Raw genomic sequence first — 22,573 nt, forward strand, 5'->3', positions numbered from 1 at the left:
ACCTCGGACGAGGAGTTGAGTTGACTAAGCTGCCAGCGCATGAACTATTTGCATGTGTCCCCAGAGTTTGAGTGGTTTGCCCCCACCCCAAAAGGGGGAAATTGCCCTCCCTCCCCACCCCCCGCGGGATTCTTTGGCCATTGAGCTGCGGCTGATCTGTGAGGCTAGTGGCCTAGGAGGTGACAAACAGATTTCCTTAAAAATGCATTCATGCTACCGAGCAGGGAGTCCCGTGTAAATATGGGCGACAGGAAGTATGCTTTGGTTGGAACTTGGCTTAGCCATCTCCCGCCCAATGGGATAGGGTAATGCTGCCAGACCCTTACAGGGAGGGACTTCGGCGGTTTTTAAGTCCCAGGACAAGGGTTTGTGCGTGGTTATGGGCTAGGAGAGCATTGCTGGTAAAAGCCTGGGTCACTGGACTCAGGTGTTAAAGCTTCTCACCCTCTGTGCTCTCTCTGTACTATGTGGTTCCCAAGGGGGTCCCATAATGGCGGCCAGGATTCTAAGACCTCGGGTAAAGGAAGGATGATTCAAAGTTTTAAAAAAAAATTACGGAGAAGGACTCTCCAGAGCCTTTCACATCCAGCCGCTGATGGAGGAGTGGATGGAATCACAGGAGTGAGGCTGTCTCGGGAGTCTCGTTTGTGCCTAAGCCACTTAGAGGCGCTGGCTTGTCCTCTGGAGCGGCAGCTGATGCTAATGACTTGAGGTCTTTGACAGCCAGAGAGTTTTCTCCTTCTGCGGGGGCCACAAAACAATGACACTAGGGGCTCTCGGGCTGTTTTTCTCCGGTAGGCTTTCTATTCCTAAGGAAAGAAAGGCCTTTGAGTGGCACAGGCAATCTCTCAATTCCGACCCCCACTCTCCCTGCATTCAATTGAGCAATAGGTCAGGTTGAGTATAAATCCAATTGTATAGTTTACTTGCTAAAGGGCAGGAGTCAGGGCCAGAATTTAAGGAGGAGACAATATCTGTCCTTGCCTCTCAGGGTGAACATATGAGGGTTGGCAAAGAGCAGCCGAAAGCATTATCCTTATGGTGCTCTGAGACTTCTGTCTGGAAGCCTGGAGACCAGCAAGACATCAGGTACCTGCTGCCAGGGAAGAATAGGCATTGGAGAAATGTAGGAAATTTCCTAGAAGTTAATTTCTTTGGCATTATTTTATTTTATTTTATTTTATTTATTTCTGGTCACCTCCCCAGAAAGTTGCCAGTCCTGATCAGGTAGAATCTCTCCCTAAAATAAGCTGGGCCTGGAGGCATTTTAGATTGGGAGAAAGGTCAAAGTTCTCACCTGACTTCCAGGTTGACTGCTGACCTTTCAAAGATAAGTCTGCAGCTCCTCTTCGACCTAAAGTGCCCTTTCTACCCTGCAAGTTTGTGCAGCTTAAAATAGCCAGGCAAACAAGTTCAGTTAAATGGCAGACTTCAGACACCTCTGTGCAAGAGTCTGCAGCTGTATTTAGCCACCAATTTTCGTATGACTCTATTGATTCTTCCTCCTCCTGAACCCTGTGCGTGCCTTCTTTCCTCTTTTCCTCACTCTTCTGCCTTTCCCATTCCCCTTCCCTCTCACACGCAGCATCCCTGTCTGATTCTCTGGAGGACAAATTGGAGAGTTAGAAATGTTGAAAGAGTTGTCCCAAATCTGGAAAATAAGCATCTGGGTAGAAGAATGGAGGTGAGATATTTTAAGTGAATTAAGAGAAGGAAGAACAAGAGAGACCAGAAGGCCCAGTTGTAAACAATAGAAAGGCATGATAGAAAATCAGTTCTAGAGCTCTAGATGTGGCCCCAGCCGGTCAAAGGCTAGGCTCACTCATAAGGTAATGAGTTCTGAGAGAGCTGTGGAGGTGCAGAACCCAAGGCCTCATTCCCATGATGCAAAGGGATTAAGAGGAGGCCTGATGGAGACTTGAGTTTCATTCCTGAGTTGAAAAAACAGGGCTCTGTGTCTGCTTTGGTTATCATTTAGAAGTTTGTTTTTTTCCTCAGAAAACATCATCAGCTCCTGTATTTTAACAATCTTTGTACACCCTGTAAATACTAAAACACGTATTCCATTCCAGAAGGCAGGCTTCTAGAAAGCTAATTCTAAATGGAGGGTGCTTTTCTTGCGGCTGACTTTTCTTCTCCTACTATTGTCTCCTTTTTCTCTATGTAGTAGCTCTGCTCAAGGACTGCATTCTTGTTTCTACCTTGTGTGAAATAAAACCATTTCTTGCACTTCAGATGGAAGTTCATGAGCTTGACTTTCAAGTCTAGATCTACATGAGGAATTCACTACATCAGGAAGAAGGAGGCTTACCTTCCTCAAGTTCCCTGCCACCAAGCAAGCAACCCTCGAGCCCAAAGGTGACATATATTGTGATCGACCGCTGTTTTATTACATTTTTTCCACCCTATAAGTAAATTTCCCTTCCTGATCTTAAAGTATCTAAATGTTAAATCTCTCATATTTGATGGGTCTGAGTCGCTCTTTTGTTTGAAGACCAGATGGCTGACATTACCAAACAAAGAGTATGCTGAAATTCTTACTTCCAGAGGTCTCTAGTATTTTAAGTGCTGCACATTTTATTTGGTCATATAAATGTTCAAAATGACAATCATTAATAGAGTATTAATTAAATCCATAGATTTTTTTTTATGTTTCTAACAATGTATGGGTTAAGATAGTGTACAAGCTATTTTTGAAATCAACTGCTGGATTTCGCTGATGCTAAATGAAGAGTTGAGACACTTATTCAGCCTCAGACAGCACTATAAAAATACACTTCACCCAGTATTTTTATGCAATGACATAGAACACTGGGTTTATGAATGCATTTGGAGCTCTTTCCTTGGGGTTTATTTCCAATTAAATGACTAGAAATACAACTGTAATAAGTAAGAAGAGCCACTCTGCTCTGGTTTAGCGAAGGTTCTTGAAGCTGCAGCAACCCCAGCCCCCCCCCCAAAGCAGACAAACAAACAAAATACCCCAAGCCCATATGTAGACTGTAGCAGTGTTGTTTTGGAAGAGAAGGCTAAGGAGAAGTTGATGAAGGATTGCTGATGTGGTTCTTTTTATGACCTAAGAGAGGGGATAAAGAAAGAATGAGAAAGGAAATTCAGTTCCTAGTGAATCTCTTCCTCAGGCTTAAGAAGCTGGGCCTCACAAAGCTAAACTACTGTAAAAGGAAGAAAATAATGACATCCCTGTGAAGAACTCACTTAAGGAATTATCACTGTAGCAACACATTATTTTCCTGTGTCTGCCTAGGTTCTGGGTTTATATCTCTTATTTGATTGCCAAAGCAATCTACTCACACAGTCATGGAGATCAAAAGAGTTTGGCAATTAATAGTGAACAGAAATTATTCTGAGATAATAAGGGAGAATTGTTCTCAGAGATGGGAGGCCATCCACAGCTCTTCCCAAGTTCTCACAGAAAGGGTGTCCGAGTTAGAGCAAGAAAAACTTCTGGGTAGAGTATGGCACCTTGTCCCTTGGAATATTGAACTTTCTATGGGAAAGAATTGACTCATGATCTGTACTTAGAAGCAAAAACACTTGTCAGATACCAAAGGTAGTGCTGGGGAATTTTTAATTTCTTATTTTTCTTTTTATTTTATTGAGGGTATGGTGGCAGTGAGAAGGTGAGACAGGGTTTCCCTGTAGCCCTGGCTGTCGTGGAACTCATTCTGTAGACACAGCTGGTCTCAAAGTCAGAGATCTGCATGCCTTTACCTCCTGAGAGTTGTTTTTGTTTTATTTTTCTTTTTAAGATGTATCATTTACTTAATGGATATGAGTGTTCTGTCTGCCTGTACACCAGAAGAAGGCATCAGATCATAGTATAGATAGTTGTGAGGTACCATGTGGTTGCTGGGAATGGAACTCAAGACCTCTTGATGAGCAGCCGATGAGTGCCCCTAGCCATGGAGCCATTATTTTTCTTTTATCTTGAGAACAATACTTGGTGGGTTTAAAGAGTATATGGGAGATTAAGCTGAGTATTTGTTTTATACTTGGTGAGGACAAAGGTTCACCAAGATTGAGGGTACAATTTGTGCTTTACAAGCATATATGGTAAGGTCAGTTTGGGTCTATCCTTCTCTTGTTAGTTCAGTGGGTGGTTATCATCATCATCATCATCATCATCATCACCATCATTATTATTATTAAAAAGTATGTGCTTCTTGGCCTGGTCTTGGGAAAACCAGAAACTCATGGGATGTACAGTTTTATAGCCTGTCAGGAGGAAATTCATATTCTTGGCTCTTTCCTCATTTATGTCTATAAGAAAAAAGAAAAAGGAAGAAAAAAAGAAGGGGAAAAGAAAAAAAAGAAAGAGGAAAGAAAGAGCCTTTCCTTTCTTTTTTTTTTTTCCGCTCAGCTGTCTCTCCTGTTCCTGTAACTGTAGACACGACCAGTGCTGGTGCCATTGTTATTGCAATTTGCCTTTCTAAAGTCTGTTTCTTCCTCTGAGGGATTCTGAGTCCCAGTCACACCTTCCTTGAGGTTCACCTGAAAGCTAGCTAGCCTTTAAAATCTGTGAGGAATCTCCTACTCTGGCAGTCTTTCCTCGGTTTGAGTGCCAGCTTCCTGGCTCAATGGTTTCTGAGTGTGAGCTCTAGAAGGGCCAGCAGGCTGAAATGATGTCCTATCGATCTAAAAACCAATGCTTCACACTCACGGGTGGGGAGGGTGTGTGGACCAAGCCTAGTATATTGACCCTTGGATGTTGTCAGACTTTGTTCAACTCCCTAGATGAATGTCTAGAGATCTGACAAGGAACAGTTAGTTTCCTGTCAAGTCTTTAGACTCTTCTACTCCTCCCAGGCTCTGATACCACGGGCTCCCAACAGACCCATAGGAGGTGAGCAGAATAAAAGGTCAGATTATGGAGAACTGTTCAGCCCTCCTCATCAAGGTCAGGCAGAGTGCGATCATGGAATGCTTGGCGTTCAAAAGAGACTTTTGAGGAGGCTGACTTAAATCTGAAGAATGTCACCAGGTTGAGAGGCTCAATAAGCAACTCCTACACAATGCCAGGAGAAAGACCTTGTCCTGCATTCAATATCTGAGGCCCATCACCCATTTCAAGCTGTAACTCTAGCTTTAAAAGCTTTAAATTGGCACACAGGCAGGCTCTTTCCCTGGTGCTTAGTTCCACCCAACCTTCTGAGCAAATGAGCAGGTGCCCTGCAAGAAATCCTGGTGCTTGGAGTAAGCAGCAGAAGCACTTCTCCTCTTGGAGAAGGAGTCTAGCCAGACTGCTCACAACTAGGAGTGCTCAGGCCTTTCTGGCTAGGAATCTGCTAATGGTGACAGACTCTCTTGAGACATTGGGGGATGGGGATTGATACCAATAGTTGACAATGGTGAGGTTCACATTGCTCCCAAGAGTTTTAGAAGTCCCCCTGTAACCTCACTCCTTGCTCAGTTCAGTTGCCAATTGAACTGTTGGGACACAAGCTCCATTATGAACAACAGGTGGTACATAAACTCATATAACACCAAAGGAGGGTGTTTTCTCAAATGCTACGTGGAAAGCCTGGAACTTTCCACAGATTTTCAAAAGTTCTAAAGCCACCAGCCAATGTGGCCTTCAAGGTGAATACTTGGAAGAGTATTCCAATTTAATAAATACCCTTAAAAAGTCAAAGTCCTCGTGACATCATTGGTGCTGCAGACCATAGAAAAAGAACTTTATGAGGTGGAAGAAATACTAGACAGGAGGGGCTGATATGTATGTTCTTTTGAACGTATTAGATGAACCTCCATAACATTTTAACAAGAACTCATGTTTTAAAGAATGAATGATATCTGGCATTGCCAAATGGATCTTTGGAAATATTCCTAAGAATAAACATAATTGACTATAATGACTATGATGAAGTGATATCCTAGGCCTCAAATCCAGCATAGGCCAAAACAGCTATGGACGTCATTCATGGTGTTTCCCTCCCCATCCCCCACCCAACCCCTGTCTCCACCCCTCAACCCCTCTGGATAGCTGGGACATTTTTAATTCAATTTATATTGGAATTCAAATATCAAGGAATACATACAGGGAAATCTTCAATTAAAGGCCAAATTCACCTTAAGATCTGCTCATATCAACCAGGTATAGTGGTACATGGCTTTAATCCCAGCACTCTGGAGGGAGGCAGAGACAGGTGGATCTCTGTGGGTTCAAGGCCAGCCTGGTCTACAAATTCTAGGACAGTCAAGACTGTTACTCAGAGAAACCCTGTCACTGAAAACAAATAACCACAGTCTACCTATATCTTGCACCGTCTCCTCCTCTTTTTGAGTTTCCTTCTCTTCAGCCAGCTGTGCTGTCTGCTGCTGGGGGGTATTCCTCTTATGCCTTTGGAACCTGTTGTGAAGTGGGGTGTCACCCTGTCCCTAAGGCCTTCCCCTCCCAAGGGCCATAGCTAAACACACAGAGATGCTCCTAATGTGTAGGTACCTACCTGTGAAGACCCTAGAAGCCTGGCACTGAGGCCAGCCGATCTCAGTGCTGGGCTGGCTTTCTTTCTATTCCAGGCTGACTTTGTTTCCCTAACATTTGAAGTGCCATCTTCCATTAAAAAATAAAATACAAAACAAAACAAAACAAAACACTTGTTAACCTTCTCTCTGTATGCTTCTACACTTCCGACAGGGTGTGAGAGTTGCTGAGACCAGCAATTAAAAGGATGACTTTTTGTCTTTTCCTTGGCTACACGTCTATACTGAACTCAATGCTCCTTGCTGCATGTCTTCATGCTACTCTGTTCTGAGAACATATTTCAAGGGAAATCATATGATGAAGTCTTTGGCCCCAGAGAATGGCAAAGCAGTAGAGTTTAGAAGGATATAGTTTCTCAATATAATTTTACCTTGCTCTGTTCATGTCTGAACAGATGCCCCTTGGCACCCATACGTCCTTGGGTTTATCTGTGGTCCTAGCATATTGTCTGCATACAGGTACGGTTCCCCGAACCTGTGAAGAAAGCCTGACTACAGCAGATTCCAGCTCCTCCCTAAACTCAGTGGGTTTGGAACAGAATCTGAGCTCAGAGTTTGGGAGGCAAGGCAAAGCATGGTCCTTCTGGGCCCTTCAGGCGTCCATACTATGCTAAGAGTCTTTCAGAGAAGGCCAAATGGGAGGGCACCCAACTGTATTTCTCACGCTTGTAAGTAGCAAGGGCTCCATAACATTTGCATTAATTCACCAGAAAGCAGAACTGTTGACCTGAAAACATGCCACCCACAGCGAGTGGAGGGAGGGGCATCTTTAGAGAAGCAGGAGAGGAACCTTGAACTTAGAGCAGGGACAGGCCAACCGGTTTGTTTGGTGCTTTTGTTAAAGCGTAGGCTTGGTGAAATTCTACCGGTCTGTCACTTTCCCCACGCTCCCTAACCTTCCAAAAGCTTCCTCTTAAAGCCTTTTGCTAGGTACTAGGCGATCCTTGTAGAAAGAATTCTCCAGGGTGAAACCTGCTCTGACAGAAACACTCCTTTCTCCAGCGTTACTCCCCACCTGCTCCTGCCCACGACCTAGCCCTGGCAGGTCGCCCAGCTTTAGCGAGTGCTCCTGTGTTAGCACTCTCAGTAGCTGGGCAGCCAGTGACCTAGCTCAGTCTCCATTTTCCTGCAGTTGAACTAGCTGGCAAGAGCTGCCTAGGGGGACAGCACTGAGGACTCTGTGAGGGAAGCAGGGCAAGCAAGTTTTGGAAAGCCAGTTGCTGGGCAGATGGTAAGGGATTATTTCCAAGAGCCAGGGCTAGTTTCATTTCAGTCTTTGACATCCTGTGGAGGTCTCAATACCTTCATTAATGAACAAGTCTCCGTAGTTAGAAGCCTGGAGCCCTGACCCAAGTAAAACCAGCATCAAGCACACAGGCAGGTGTACTGCCCCAACCAGAGGCCATACACTGGGTTTAGCTTCTGCACTAAGAGCATGTGTCATGTGTTCAGCCTCATCTGTGAATGCAAGGCAATTCACGGGTCCTTTTATGAAGTTACTGTGAGGGCTGTGTTTGTACTTAGCAAGTGCACAGAAATAGATAGTATAACACAAATAAATACTCATGCCAGTGATATCTGTGGTCGCCAATGCTATCTGTTTCCTAAATAGGAAAGTGTATCATTCACCCATTTTCCAGATGGCTCAGTGAAGGCTGAGGACTTCTGGTTGGAGGCACTGGGAGATATATAGTAGGCAAAACCTGTTATAGGTTCTTTGTATCGAAGATACTGGCTGCCTCTCCACCCAGTGGCCCTCAAGAGTTTGCAGGAGGGCAGGATGGATGGGTAAAAGGAATAGGTGTGATTTTCTGCCCCTCCTCCATTCCCATTGGGAACCTTTGCTTCAGGCCTGTGGGGTGCCACTGGATCTCCTCCATTCCCATTGGGAACCTTTGCTTCAGGCCTGTGGGGTGCCACTGGTCGCAAGGTCACCTTAGATTCAAGAGGAATGGGGGTGGGATTGTCAAAGATAAGATGGCTCAGAAAGATGGGAAGCTCTTAGGTGTGTTACTGGTTAACTCAAGCTTGACAGTCAAAACCGAGGCCTGTAACCTGTTGCCACGGCTCATAAGTCCGCAGGCCCTGGCTGGAAAGAAGTGTGTAGCCTTCCCATCCCCACCTCCTACATATGGAGAGCAAGCAGCTGAGTCTAGAGCAGCAGCCACAGACCCTCTGGCACAGAGCACTGCTAATTTTTCTAGGGATGGTTCAAAAGCCACGCCCTAAGCCCCCAGACTGCTTGGGCACCAGGGCTAAGCTCTCTGTAGCCCTCAACCTCTTTCTCCCCTTTTCCCCTCCCCAGTGCTGGTACCAACTACTAGCCTAGCATCTGCTTCCTCCTATTGTACACACAATCCTCAGCCAGAATTACTTATATTTGTCCTAAGCTATGGTCTTCAGCTCTCTGAAATCTCCAGCCCAGTCTCTGAATCCAGAAACATTTGCGGATTCCCAAATTCCTCCTTCTAAAGGATAATGGAGACAGAAGTTAAGTGCTCTCTATTTGGGATGCTGGACACAGGTCTGTTTGAGCTCTGAGTCTTTAGTTAACTAGCTAGGTATCTGAGGGAACCTCTTAACCTCTCTGAACTTCCAGTACAGCAAGAGCATGCTTGTGTTGGGATCCCAGCTCTGTCACAGGCTTGGGTTAGGCAGCCTCTCTGTCCTGCTGTTTTCTGTGAAGGAAGAGTAAACCTAATAAAAAAAAGATTAATGTGTCGGCATAAGAATTAAGTGTGGCAGAACATTTGGCATAGCACTTATGAAAAGGCCAGGAACTAGATGTCCAAAGCATCTAAATGCTTCTGTTTGACGTGCTCATTGAATATTAGTTTTGAGTCTTAGCTCAATCATTAAATGTCTTCTCCTCTCTAGAAAGAAACCAGATGTAAAGGTGCTGGCTGGAATGTGGGGTTGCAGAGTTCTTCAGAGATGCAGAGGACAGTTTTTTTTGGTAGAAAACCTGTGACCTTTTTGGAAGCTGCCCTGGACTTTTCAGTTATAAATTTCAGGATAAAATATGAGAAGCAGGGTAAAGGGACTTTGGAGCAAGAAGGAGGGTCGGCAATGTCTTAAAATGGAAAAAAAAAAGGGGCATTTCCGAGGTTGGGAAAACAAGGGTTGTACCTGAAGTAGAAAAAGAACCAGCACTGAGATTGGTTAGCTTGTCTTAAAGCCGAGCTTTCAAGGGGCTGTGCCTGGTGGGAACAAGTTCCTGTGCCCTTGGGTGGGGATGACAGTGTTTTAGAAAAACTTCTAAAGGCTGGGGTTGGGGTTGGGGGTAAACACTCTAGCAGCAGTGGCAGAATATACCTGACTTAAGAAAAGCAAATCTCAGGAGAGGTAATGTTAAGGTGAGTTTGGCCTCTAGCAGAAGTTGGTGCCGGGTGTATCCCTCAACCACTGAATTTAAATTTCAGTCTAAAAAGGCTTGCATTCACAGATATCCCTTAAACTGCCTTCCAGCTCAAACCCCTTCAAAGTGATAAGCACACCTGCCTCTCCATATTTGTCATTTTTTCTCTCACTTTCAAGATCAGTGTCCTCCCCTGGCCTCAGTGGGAGCATCCTTCCCCTTTTGTTCCTCTCTAATAATAGGATCACCAGCAACGAAGCCCCACTCAGCAAGACAGACAGGAAACCGCGGGCCTCAGACAGCATTTAAGAGCAAGTCCTTCTGCATAGTCACCCCGGGGTGAGACAGTGCCGAAGCAGTACCAGCAACCTGGGGTATTTCATAAACTTCTGGCTCTCAGTGCAGGCTCCACGCAGATCCTGACTTAAAAAATGCTGTTAGCAGAAAGGCGAATCAAATCAAATCAAACCAATTCCTTAGTGTTTGACCCCAGGGGCAGAGAAGACACTGGTGAGAAGGAGCCACAACTTGGAAAAAGATTTATTTTTCCTGGCCATAAATCTCACCCCCTTGTTCCTCTGGCCAACCAAGCATGATAAAGTCCTTTTCCATAAAGTATTCAGCATTAGAGCCACAAAGCGCTCCCAATCAGCGGCCATCTGCTTCTACCATAACTGCTGCTACCGAACCAGGGAAAGCAGCCGCAGAGAAAGGGCACCGCTGCTAGGCTCCGGGACAAATAAGCCTGAATGGCTGGGTTCTCCTTGTGTATCTGTATCTATAGAGACAGGAGAAGAAAGGCCGCATTATATTGATACAACAATTGTAAAACAAAACACGGAAGAGCCATCTAAAGGGCAATATCGCATGCATCAGGGGTCCCCAGATAAAAGGGGAGCTAACAGATTTATAGAAACCTTTAATTGGTTTTCAATTGAAAGCTAAAGAGGCTGGAGCGAAGCCGTGAAGAGCCGCAAAGTGCTCTCTCGTTTAGCCGTCTGGAGGCGTGAGCGAGGCCGCGGAAGGAGAAAAGGGCCTTGCCTCTTGTGCCTGGGAGCCACGGGACTGACTTTTAGATTTTCTCCATCTCTCGATTAGTAAGGGGAGAGAGAAAGAAGGAGGGCAAAACCCAGTGATAACTTTCTGGCTCCTCGCTGAAGAAATATTTTCAGCAGCAGCGACTCTAAACCCGGGCCCGCTCGCCAGGCTTCAGAAAGAAAGGTGAAACCCACCCTCACTAGCTGCCCTCCAAGAGCCGACCCAAACTAGACAAGGGGTCTTCAGCCCTCAGAGCAGGGAGTAGTGCTAGCCGAGGTATTTGAGGCTGGCTAGTGTATTTCGCGCCCAGGAAGCCGCCACCCCCCCCCCCTTCTGTAGCGCCCACCCACACAGCAACCCTGGACGTTGGTCCGTCTGTTCTTAAAGCTAATTTATTGGTCCAACCCTCCATTATCATTTTCAGCTTCCTAATTAATCAAAGATAAAAGGCAATGGCGCAAATTACGATTATGAGGGAACTGGAAGACGATTTTGAATAAAATAGGAGAAGTGGAATATGATTAATTGAACGACATGATAGTGAAATCTCAAGTGCGATCAACAAGCCCCAGAGGGGCAGACCCTGATTCTCGCAGGCTGACTCGAACAAGGGGACAACGCCTACGTGAGGTCACGTGGGTTGAAGCTCCGAAGGGAAGGAAGAGGGTTCCAACTCCAACTCCCAACCTAGCTAGCCCTGCGTTCTGTTCCGCCAGCCGCTCCCCACCCCACCGCAGAGCCGCAGTTCCTAGCCAATCTCTGGGCTCCTGGTTAGTGTTACTCCGCAGTAATTAACCTGTTCCTCAGTTTCCCGCTTATCTCCCCTCACTTTTTCTTCATTCTCATAGCCCTTCACTTTTGCCAAGGTTTCGTGAATTTTCAGGAAAGCCGTCCAGAAGGTCAAGAGATCACTCCTGTAAGGGATAAACTGAGTCACTGTCCTCCGCTGCTTTTTCAGAAGGAGGAGGGAGGGAGGGATTAAGGGGCAGACACCGGGCGGACTCACAGTTTTGCACTTGCTGGTCGCTGTGATTAATGTTTCCGAGGGGATTTAGTCTGAGAGCTTATGGGACCTGCTTTGGCTGGAGGGCACTGTGTGTACGCGCTGAGACACTTGGGGATTAAAGGGGACGTCAGATGGGCTCGCAGGGGACAGGCCATCGCGGTCTGTAGTGACTTTTCTCCATCCCCAACCTCAGCCCGGGCTTCGGCAGAAACAGAGAGGACTGGTCTCGTGGGTTGACTTTGCGTCTTAGGAATGTCTTCTTTAAGGGAGGAGTGCTTTGGGAGAAAGGAACTCAGTACCAAGCGACTGAACTTCATTTATTCTGACTAGCAAAGGGAACCCAGAGCTTCACATTCTGAGGGTGCGCTGCTCCCCACCATAGCGCTCACTCCCTGATTAAACACCCCATCCTTTCCCATCACGATCAGAGGAAAACCCCAACTCCCTGGAGCTGTCATACTCCGGGCTCAAGGCTCGACTCACCGCCCAGGGAGGCAACAAGTCTGGGCAGGAAACCCCTCGCTCTCCACAGCACCTCCTAGGGGCAGACAAACTCCTCCTGAGTCACTGTACGGACTCCAAGAATAGGAGAAATTACCGAAATGCAAGGGCGGAGGAGAGGGCAGAAAGACAACTAGACGAGGAGGGAGGAGGAGGGAGGAGGGGAGAGAGAGAGAGAGAGAGAGAGAGAGAGAAGGGAGGAGAGGGGAGGGGCGAGTGGGGAAGGGAGATCGGAGGAGAGAAGAGAGGAGAGGAATGGAAAGGGGAGGGGAAAGGAGAGGAGAGGAGGGGAGGGGGAAGAGGAGAGAAAACCGAAAGAGAGTGAGAACAGAACTAAAGCAGGGAAGTTGAGGGGGTGTCATGCTTGTCGTGGTCATTACCACGCTCGGACGGAAGGGGGCGCCCTTCGGGTCGACTTAGCTTTCCTCTGAGCCGGGGTGCGGCGCCCAGACACAGCCCGCCTCCAGAGCAGGCTCTAGCCGCTGGGCGCCCTCTCCTGGCGGCGACGTAGCCTCAGTTGGTTGTCCCGCGGGTGGTCCAGCCCCAGCCCCGCCCTCGACGCGCAGGAGGAGGGGTGGGGGAAGGAAGGTCAAGGGAGAGTGCGGGTGGTCGGCTGCGGACAGGCTCCGGCTCGCATCCCTGGGAGCATCCCCTGCGTCCTACCTGCGGAATGCGGGGCGCTCAGTCCGGGCGAGCCGACCTCTGAAGTCCCTCGCTCCGACACCGCGGTCCCAGCCTAGGCTTTCCGCTCCGGGACTCGGCTCTTCTGCAGCAGCTGGGAGGAGGGAGCGGCTGCCGGCTGCTGCGGGGCGGCGTCTGGGGGGGACCGCAAGCAGAGCGCAAGGAACCGCCATCTGGAGCCTGGCGGCGGGCGGGGCGCGGGTGACAGGGACTGGCCCTGCCTGCGGGACCCTAGGCCAAGGGCAGTGGCCCGCGCGTGGGGGCAGCGCCTAGTGGCAGCAAAGCCTTGCGGCCTCAGAGTAGCGGTTATAGGAGGGCAAGTGTGAGGAAGGTAGGAGTCAAGGGAGGGTCTGAGGTCTGCTCTCTCCAGGTAGCCCAGATTCGGTATCCCCTGTGGGTAGGTGTGGCGGAAGCGTAGGGGACAATCTAGCACATCTTGGGCTCTTCAGTTCTCTCTCTGGAGTGGAGACCCTCAACCCCGCCTCCCCACCACCACCACCAACGCGTGCAGACAACCCCCATTACTCAAAAGTGGTCTCTAGTTCTCTGTGCTTCTCAGAGTTCATTTTACTTCGGGAAACATTCTTACCTCTACACTTTATCCATAACTTGATACACACTTTGGACAAGGTATCTCCTTTGGGGAAAACACTCTTCAGTTTCTTGGGGATGGAGATAGAAGGGAGAACCAGGGTGGTTCCTTCGCGGAAGCTCCTTCGTGTTCGTTTAACAAGGGGTGAAGTGGGGTGAGAAGTGTGGAGTCTCCCCTCCCCTAACTTAATTTCAGATATCTCAGGTACTGGTACTAACCGAAGCGGTTTCTCTAGTGATGACAGCCGAAAGACTGGAGAGCAAACTCGCAGAAGTAGAAGAGAGGCTTTTTTTGTGTGTGCGGGAGGTGAGGGGACATCTTTACTGAGCTCAAGTGTCTTGGGTTTTGACCTGACATCCTCAGCTGTATAGCCTTTAGGGCAACATAATGGGAGCTAATTGGGCTTATGGACAGTAGACGGTATCCTGCATAGAAAACGAAATAAAGGGAAGACAGACCCACTCGTACTCCAAGGCATTAAAAGATACCCCCACCCCCAGCTGCCCCGTGTCCGGCAGAATGACATTATGTAAAAGACCTGGCATGTCACCCAGTGGCACATCTGGTAGGTGTAGATGGCATTCATTAGCACGGGGCTCCCACTCTGCGGCATGCCAAAGCTCTGACAGAGATGCCCGCTGCCAATCATTCATTCGCTGCCAATCCCAAAGCGCGGCCGGGTGGGATGGCTCCTTTCCACACCGCCATCAGGACTGGAGGAAACAATGTGCTGAGACACGGAAAGATGAAGGCGGAGCTGGGGATGCTAGGCACCCAGCAGATGTATCCCGGGAGGAGATAACCAGGGAAAGGGTCGTTTAGCACGAAAGCATATGCAGGATCGCAGGAGGGAGGCTCCGGCAGGGCTATGCCTGAGGTTGAGCACGGGAGAGACATTGGAACCCCTGAGAAAACCTGGGGGTTGAGGTTGCTTCTCTGAACACACAGAGACCCATAGTCACCTTCACTGCAAGACATCCTTCTCTGTAGCTTGTCTTGTACCCTTGTCAATCTAGAAGCCTGATTAGGTCTGAAAAAAATCAACTTGGGGCTGGAGAGATGTCTCAGTGGTAAAGAACACTGACTGCTCTTCCAGAGGTCCTGAGTTCAAGTCTCGGCAACCACATGGTGGCTCACAACCATCTGTAATGAGATCTGATGTGTGTGTGTCTGAAGACAGCTACAGTGTACTTACTTGTATTAAATAATAATAAATAATATTATATAGAAAAAGAAAAGCTTAACTTCTCTGCCTGGGTGGTGGCCTTTGAGTATCATGACAGAGTGCCTTCCTGCTATGAAATTTACTTCATTATCAGCCTACAGCTTTGTATGTGGAAGGCAGTTGGGGGTGGGGATCAGGGATAACTTTACTGTAGCAAATCAAAGGCCTTGCTTCAGTTCCTAGACTTCAGCCAAAGAGTTGAACAAAAGAAGGAAGCTATTTAAAAGGAAAAGGAAAACTAAATACAACCCGGGCAAAGGTCATCTTGAACTAGGTGGTTGCTAGGGTCCTGAGTCTACGGTTTTCTTTGAGGTACACATTTTATAAACATTTTATTTGTTTGATATTTAATACAGTTAGTAACACAAACAGGGGTTTGTTAAAAGAGTGTGGTCCTCCAGATAAAGTTCAGCCGAACAGCGTTCTTATTTTATTTTTGTTTTTAATATATTGGCTCTAGTTCACAATATAACTAGTGTACATGTGTATTATTACCAACAAAATTTGCTTTTAAAGTATATACTATAAACATTTGGAACATACTAATGCTTCAAATTTACTAGTGACTTATAAAAAATTCAAATTTAAGCCGGGCGGTGGTGGCACACTCCTGTAATCCCAGCACTCTGGGAGGCAAAGGCAGAGGGCAGGTGGATTTCTGAGTTTGAGGCCAGCCTGATCTACAGAGTGAGTTCCAGGACAGGCAGGGCTATACAGACAAACCCTGTCTCGGAAAAAACCCCAAAATCAAAAAATAAAAAAATAAAAAATAAAAAATAAATTCAAATTTAATTGGACAGTATACTGGCTGGTTTTGTGCGCCAATTTGACATAAGCTGAAGTTATCACAGAGAAAGGAGCCTCCCTTGAGGAAGTGTCTCCATGAGATCCAGCTGTAAGGCATTTTCTCAATTAGTGATCAAGGGGGGAGAGCTTAGCCCATTGTGGGTGGGGCCATCCCTGGGCTGGTAGTCCTGGGTTCTATAAGAAAGCAAGCTGAGCAAGCCAGGGGAAGCAAGCCAGTAAGGAACATCCCTCCATGGCCTCCATCAGCTCCTGCTTCCTGACCTGCTTGAGTTCCAGTCCTGACTTCCTTTGGTGATGAACAGCAGGGAAGTGTAAGCTCAATAAACATTTTCCTCCTCAACTTGGTTCTTGGTCATGATGTTTGTGCAGGAATAGAAACCCTGACTAAGAAAGGCAGCTTATTTACTTCTTTGCTGTATAGAAACATTATTTAACAACTGTGTGTCTGTTGGCTCATGGTCACCGTAATACTGCTATAAGTCCAGATGTCAAATTATTATTTTAATGTTAAAGAAAGGGATGAACAAAGAGATGTGGCTGTTTCTTTCCATCTGTGAAGGAACTACTTTAAGGTTTTATGACTTGATTCTGAGTCACATGGCCATAGATACCAGCAAAGGGATCTGGGGAAACTAGTCTTCAAAGTGAAAGAAAAAGGGGTGATGAAGGTTTTGACAGTGGGTGATGGACTACAAAGAAAACTCTTAAAAATGGAAGAATAAAAAAGAGTTTATGTTAGCACCAAGTAAGACTACATTATCAAGATTTATAGGCGAAAATCTTAAAAAGATTTAAACATTAGATTCTTAGATTCATTAGATTACTAATTTGTTTTATTTTGCATCCGATTATTTGCCTGCATACACATACGTGCACTACATGCATACTTGGTGACCTCAGAGGGCAGAAGAGGGTGTCAGATGCCCTAGGATTGAAATTACAGGTTGTGAACTACCACATAGGCAGTGGGACTTGGCCCTGGGCTCTCTGCAAGAACAATTAGTGCTCTGAACTTCTGAGCCATCTCTCCAGTCCAAATAAAAGTTTCTAAAAAGATCCTTTTGTTTTTAGTATAGTCCTTGAAGGAATAGTATATTACACAGCAAACTCTAAGCCAGTCTGGCCTACATAGGAGAATCCCATCTCAAACAACAACCAAACAAATGATGAAAAGTCAAAAAAATAAAGAAAGAAACAAATAAATAAAAAATAAAAAAATAGAAAAAAAACACCAAAAATACAAAAACTAAAACCAACCTAACCAAAAAAAAAAAAAAAAAAAAAAAAAGCCTACTATCCAACAATAAACTGTAGTCTTTCTAATATCAGTCTGTAATCTCTATACTTCTTAGCACTTGGTAGAGGCAGAAGGATCATGAGTTCTAGGCCAACCAAGGTTGTATAGTGAGAAATTATCTATCTATCTATCTATCTATCTATCTATCTATCTATCTATCTATCATCTATCTATCTATCTATCATCTATCTATCTATCTATCTATCTATCATCTATCTATCTATCTATCATCTATCATCTATCTATCTATCTATCTATCATCTATCTATCATCTATCTATCATCTATCTATCTATCATCTATCTATCTATCATCTATCTATCCATCATCTATATCTATCTATCTATCTATCTATCTATCTATCATCTATCTATCCATCATCTATCTATCTATCATCTATCATCTATCTATCTATCATCTATCATCTATCTATCATCTATCTATCTATCATCTATCTATCATCTATCTATCATCTATCTATCATCTACTTATCCACCTACACTTATTCTTTACTAGTGTTTAGAATTTTCTTTGTGAATTTCATCAGGATTTGGGATCTACAAAGTTTTAGAAAAGCAAGAGGACACACAGGACATGATATCTAAGGCTGGAATATAATTTTGTCCCTTCTGAAGCTCACAAAGATTCCCAATATAATGATATCGAGTGACAGGGACTTTTAAGAGGTGACTAGATAGTGGGGCACTGAGGGGCATGAATGGGTTGACCACGCTTCAGTGAGTTTAAACTTAGGAGAGTGAGCTGTTTCAAAGCAAGCCAAGTCTACCTTGCCTCTCCAATTCACCACACCTGGGGGCTGGGTCTCTGTTTGGATTCTTTCCCTGTTGTTGTGATAAGATATCCTGACAGTAACTCCTCTGGGGAGAAGGGGTTTATCTCAGGTCACAGTTCAAGGATAAAGACCAGCAGTCAGGGAAGTCAGGAAAGCCAGTTGAGTCTTCTGCTCCTGAACCACTCACAATCAGGAAGCAGAGAGCAGTCGGTGAAGGCTTGTGCTTATCTGGCTTTCTCCTTTTTGGACAGCCCAGGACCCAAGCCAAGGGAATGGCGCTTCCCACTTTTAGTGTGGGTCTTCCCACTTTAATGAGCTCAGTCAACATAATCCTTCACAAAAATACCCAGGCCAGATAATCCCTTACAAGTATGCCTGGGTGGCTTGTCTCTAAGTGGTTCGGGATCCTACAGCTCTGTCTCTCTCTCATGCTTTTGTGGAGGCAAGCACTTGACGATTGTAACTTTCCAGCCCCCAACTATTCCAGATTTTTTGTTTGTCTCTCCCCCTCCCTGAATTCAAGTTTGAAGGATCATTTCTGAGTCATTTGGCTGGAGGCTCTTACAGCTCTCAAGAAGTCTTGGGAGGCCTTGCAAGTCAAGATCAGGAAGATTGGAAGGCACACCCTTACTGCTTTCCTTTCTTTGGGTACCCCCCACCCCTTCACCTGCCATCCCCCTACCCTCCCTACTCCCTCCCCACACCCCCTTCCACCTCCCCACCCCTGGTGGTGGTGCCTCACATCCTTCCTGTGGTAGGACCAAGCTTGCAGTATTTGGTTAGTCACTGGCTGACTCTTTATCTTCAGATCAGCCAGATTTCAGCAAGTGATGATCACGTCTTAACAAATCAGTCACAGGGTAAGGGAAAGACTTCCATGACTTCCTCTGAATTTCAGGATGCAGAAGCTTCCACTTCCCAGCTTCCTGTTCATAACCTCTCCTCCTGAATCCACACTAACCCACAGACAAGAGAGGAAGAACGCAGTGGTGGAGAAACACTGTAAGCTTGCACAAAAAATTACAGGGGTTGGGTGCTCTAGACCTTACCCCAGGAAAACCTTTTGAAGGTACTGGAAACAGCAAGCAGACATGAGATAGGTTGATTTCTGAACAGTAAAGTGGAGAGAAATACACCAGATGAGAGTAAGTCACTTACAAAACAGTAGGGAAACCCTGCTAATTGAGGCCACAGTCTACCAGGACTGGACAAGCTCTCTGAACTTGGTGCAAACGAGAGGTCTCCCTTTACTAGTAAGGTTCCATCCTTCCAGCCCGGTGTGTACAGTGGCGTCTGTACACCCTATGAGGGAGGAAGGAGAGGACTCAGAAGCACATACATATAACAGTGCCCTCAACCCACATACCACATGAAACAACAACCATCTGTATGATCAAGAAATGACCATAAGAGCAAAGACCAAACGAGGAAATGAACATTCAAAAGGACCTACTCAATTCAACAAGAAAACTGAGATTGCAGTGTTTGCTCTAAGACTATCCTGCTCCTGGTCTCTCCCGGGTCTGCAGAAGCAGAAATAGCAAGACAGAGAGTCCTTTAGACTGGCTGCAGGACTCGGCCACAGGACTTTCATTATAGGATGAGCAGACAGTGGTCTTTCCTTGTGCTATCTCCACCTGCCTGTGGTTAAGGATACGCTTCAGGGGATGGTGGTGGTGGTGGTAGTGGTGGGGGGGGGGCATGGCTGTCTCCTTCCTCCTTCCGCCTACATCCTATTTGTGTAATCAAGAGTCTATCGTGAATATGGTATATTGAGACTATTGGGGCCTTCCCTTGGTCTTTGAAGGGCAGGATTACACACTGTGGGAGGCAAGCTGAGAGGATTCTGGCTTTTATCATTTCAAATACTTCTACCCTAACCAGCCCAGTCCTACCCTAGCCCAGAAGGCCTAGAGACTGGGCGCCACCCAGAGGAACTTGTCAGCTGTTTCTGTCCTCCAGTCCCAGAAACTTTGCTCAGGAGTTTTGCCTAGGAAGAGAGCCAGGTCATTTTCAGACCCAAAGGAAATTCCCTTTCCCCCTTTTTCTGCTCTTAGATAAAAGTGACTATATTCCTCTGGAACCTTTATTTTTGTTTGTTTTGTTTTTTGTTTGATTGTTTAGTTTCTCTTTTTTATTAGATTATTTTACTTATTTACATTCCAAATGCTGACTCCCTTTCTAGTCCCTGCTTCCATGAATTCCTCACCACATCTTTCCTGCCCTTTGCTTCTGAGAGGGTGCTGCCCCACCGGCCCACTCCCACCTCACCCTTCTAGCATCCCCTTCCCTGGGGCATCAAGTTTCTACAGGGTTAAGTGTATCCTTTCCCGCTGAAGCCAGAAAGGGGGCCCTCTGCTACATTTGTAGCAGGGGGTGGTGGGCTGGGGGGTGCACAGCCCATGCATGTTCTTTGGTTGGTGGTTTAGCCCTCAAGAGTCTGTGTTAGTTGATACTGTCTTTCTTCTTACCAGTTGCAATCCCCTTCAGCTCCTTCAGTCCTTCTTCTAACTCTCCCATAGGGGTCCCCAACTTCAGTCCAATGGTTGACTCTAAGTATCTGTATCTGTCTCAGCGAGCTGCTGGTAGAGCCTCTCAGAGGACAGTCATGCTAGGTTCCTATCTGCAAGCACAGCATGGCATCTGTAATAATGTTGGGTTTGGTGCCTGTGCATGGGATGGGTCCCAAGTTGTACCCATCTCTGGATGGCCTTTCCTCCAGTCTCTGTTCCATTATTGTCCCTGCATTGCCTATAGACAGAAACAATTCTGGGTCAAGAATTTTGAAGATAGGTGGGTGGCCCCATGCGTAAAATGGAGGGGGGCATATTATCTACTGGAGGTGGTCTCTTTAGGTTCCATCTCCCCACTGTTGGGCATTTCAGATAATGTCATCCCCATTGGGTCCTGGAGGTCTCTCACAGTCCTGGTGTCTAGGACTTTCTAGAAGTTCCCCTGCCCCTCATCCCAAACTACCGCCTATTTCTGTTCAATCTCCTGGTCCTCTGGGTTTCTCTCCTGTCTCCTCCCCCATATCTGATCTTGTCCCCTTTTTTTATTACCCTCCTTTCTCTCACCGGATTCCTCCCTCCTTCTTCCTCTCATGATTATGTTGTTCCCCCTTCTAAGTGGGATTCAAGCATCTTCACTTGGGCTGTCCTTCTTGTTTAACTTCTTTGGGTCTATGTACCATGGCTATTCTGAACTTTTTTGGCTAATATCCACTTATCAGCAAATACATAGTATGCATGTCCTTTTGGGTCTGGGTTGTCTCACTCAGGATGATATTTTCTAGTTCCATCCATTCGGCTACAAAATTCACGAAGTCATTGTTTTTGATAGCCGAGTAGTACTCTATTGGGCACATGAACTGCATTTTCTGTATCCATTCTTCTGTTGTGGGACCAAAGGAGCCTTTCCCTTATCATTGGCAGAGGGGACAAAAGACTCTCTATGGAGCTATTAGACACCAGAGCTCAAGCTAGTCTCCAGGCTCTCAGTATTGAAAGCACCTGTCCCACATTTCAGAGTCCATGGGCTCCTCTGCTCTTCTCAGCTGTTACCCCCCCCCATGCCCTCAACTTCCTCCAGCTCAGACCTTCTCCCCCTCAGCTTCTCCTTATAAGTCTGTTATTTCAGCTATGCACTTTCTTGATCCCTTGGTTCGTTCTTTGTCTTCATCTCTCTCTCTCTCTCTCTCTCTCTCTCTCTCTCTCTCTCTCTCTCACGCTCTCTCTCTCTCTCTGTCTCTTCTCTCTCTGTCTTTCTGTCTCTCTCCCCCTCTCTCTTCCTCTCTCCCTCTCCCCCTCTCCCACTCCTCCCCCTCCTCCTCCCCCCTCTCTCTCTTCCTCTCCTCCCCCCTCTCTCCCTCTCTCCCTCTCTCCCTCTCTCCTCTCTCTCTTCCCTCCCTCCCACTCCTTCCCCTCCCTCTCCCTCTGCCCCTCTCCCACTCCTCTCCCCTCTTGCCCCTCTCTCTGCTCCTGCTTCACTCATGGCCAGACCAGGTCAGCTGGCCGTATTCAGTCTACTTTCTCTCTCTTCTCTGCACTCTTCCCGATGCCCCGGCTTTTCTCTCTCAAATCTACAATAAACACCTCCCCTTTAGCCATACCAGAGAGTTGTCACATCATTAATTTATACAGTCATAAAGCAGATTATCACTTCCTTCCCAAGATACTGTCATCTGAAACAAAATGTAGAGTTTTAAATCTAAGAGCAATCTCGAAGACAGTAAATGTTGTTCAGAGAAGTAACTGCTATAATATTAGAGACTCGAATAAAGATACAGACCAGGCAGTACATCATCTAGTTTGCAGAAAAGAATTGGGAAATAATCCAGCTTAAAGGAGTTAACAAAGATACAAACAAAAAGAGGAAGCCAATACTTAATCAAGACTGACTCCAGAAAATATTCCATCCTAGGAGTCATGGTAGGAACAGATCAATCTTTGAGGAATTTACTTATTTATATTTTAAGTTTTAAGATTTTAATTTCTGAATATCTGTATATGTACCTCAACTGTATTTCAGGATATAAAATGCAAAAATAACACTCACTGAAATACCATTAACGCCTAAAGTTTAGGTAGTTTTAACAGGTTTTAATATAAACCACATACTTGTAATAAAAATTTCACATTTTTTAAAAGATTTAATACACATTTATTCTTAACATGTGGAACATGTTTTATAAAGATTTCATACTGAATAAATGATATTCATTAAGCCAAAAAAGAAAAAAAGAGGAATTTACATCAAGTTTTAGCTACATT

This window comes from Apodemus sylvaticus, chromosome 11 (genome assembly GCF_947179515.1).
Source record: "Apodemus sylvaticus chromosome 11, mApoSyl1.1, whole genome shotgun sequence".
NCBI classification, from domain to species: Eukaryota; Metazoa; Chordata; class Mammalia; order Rodentia; family Muridae; genus Apodemus; species Apodemus sylvaticus.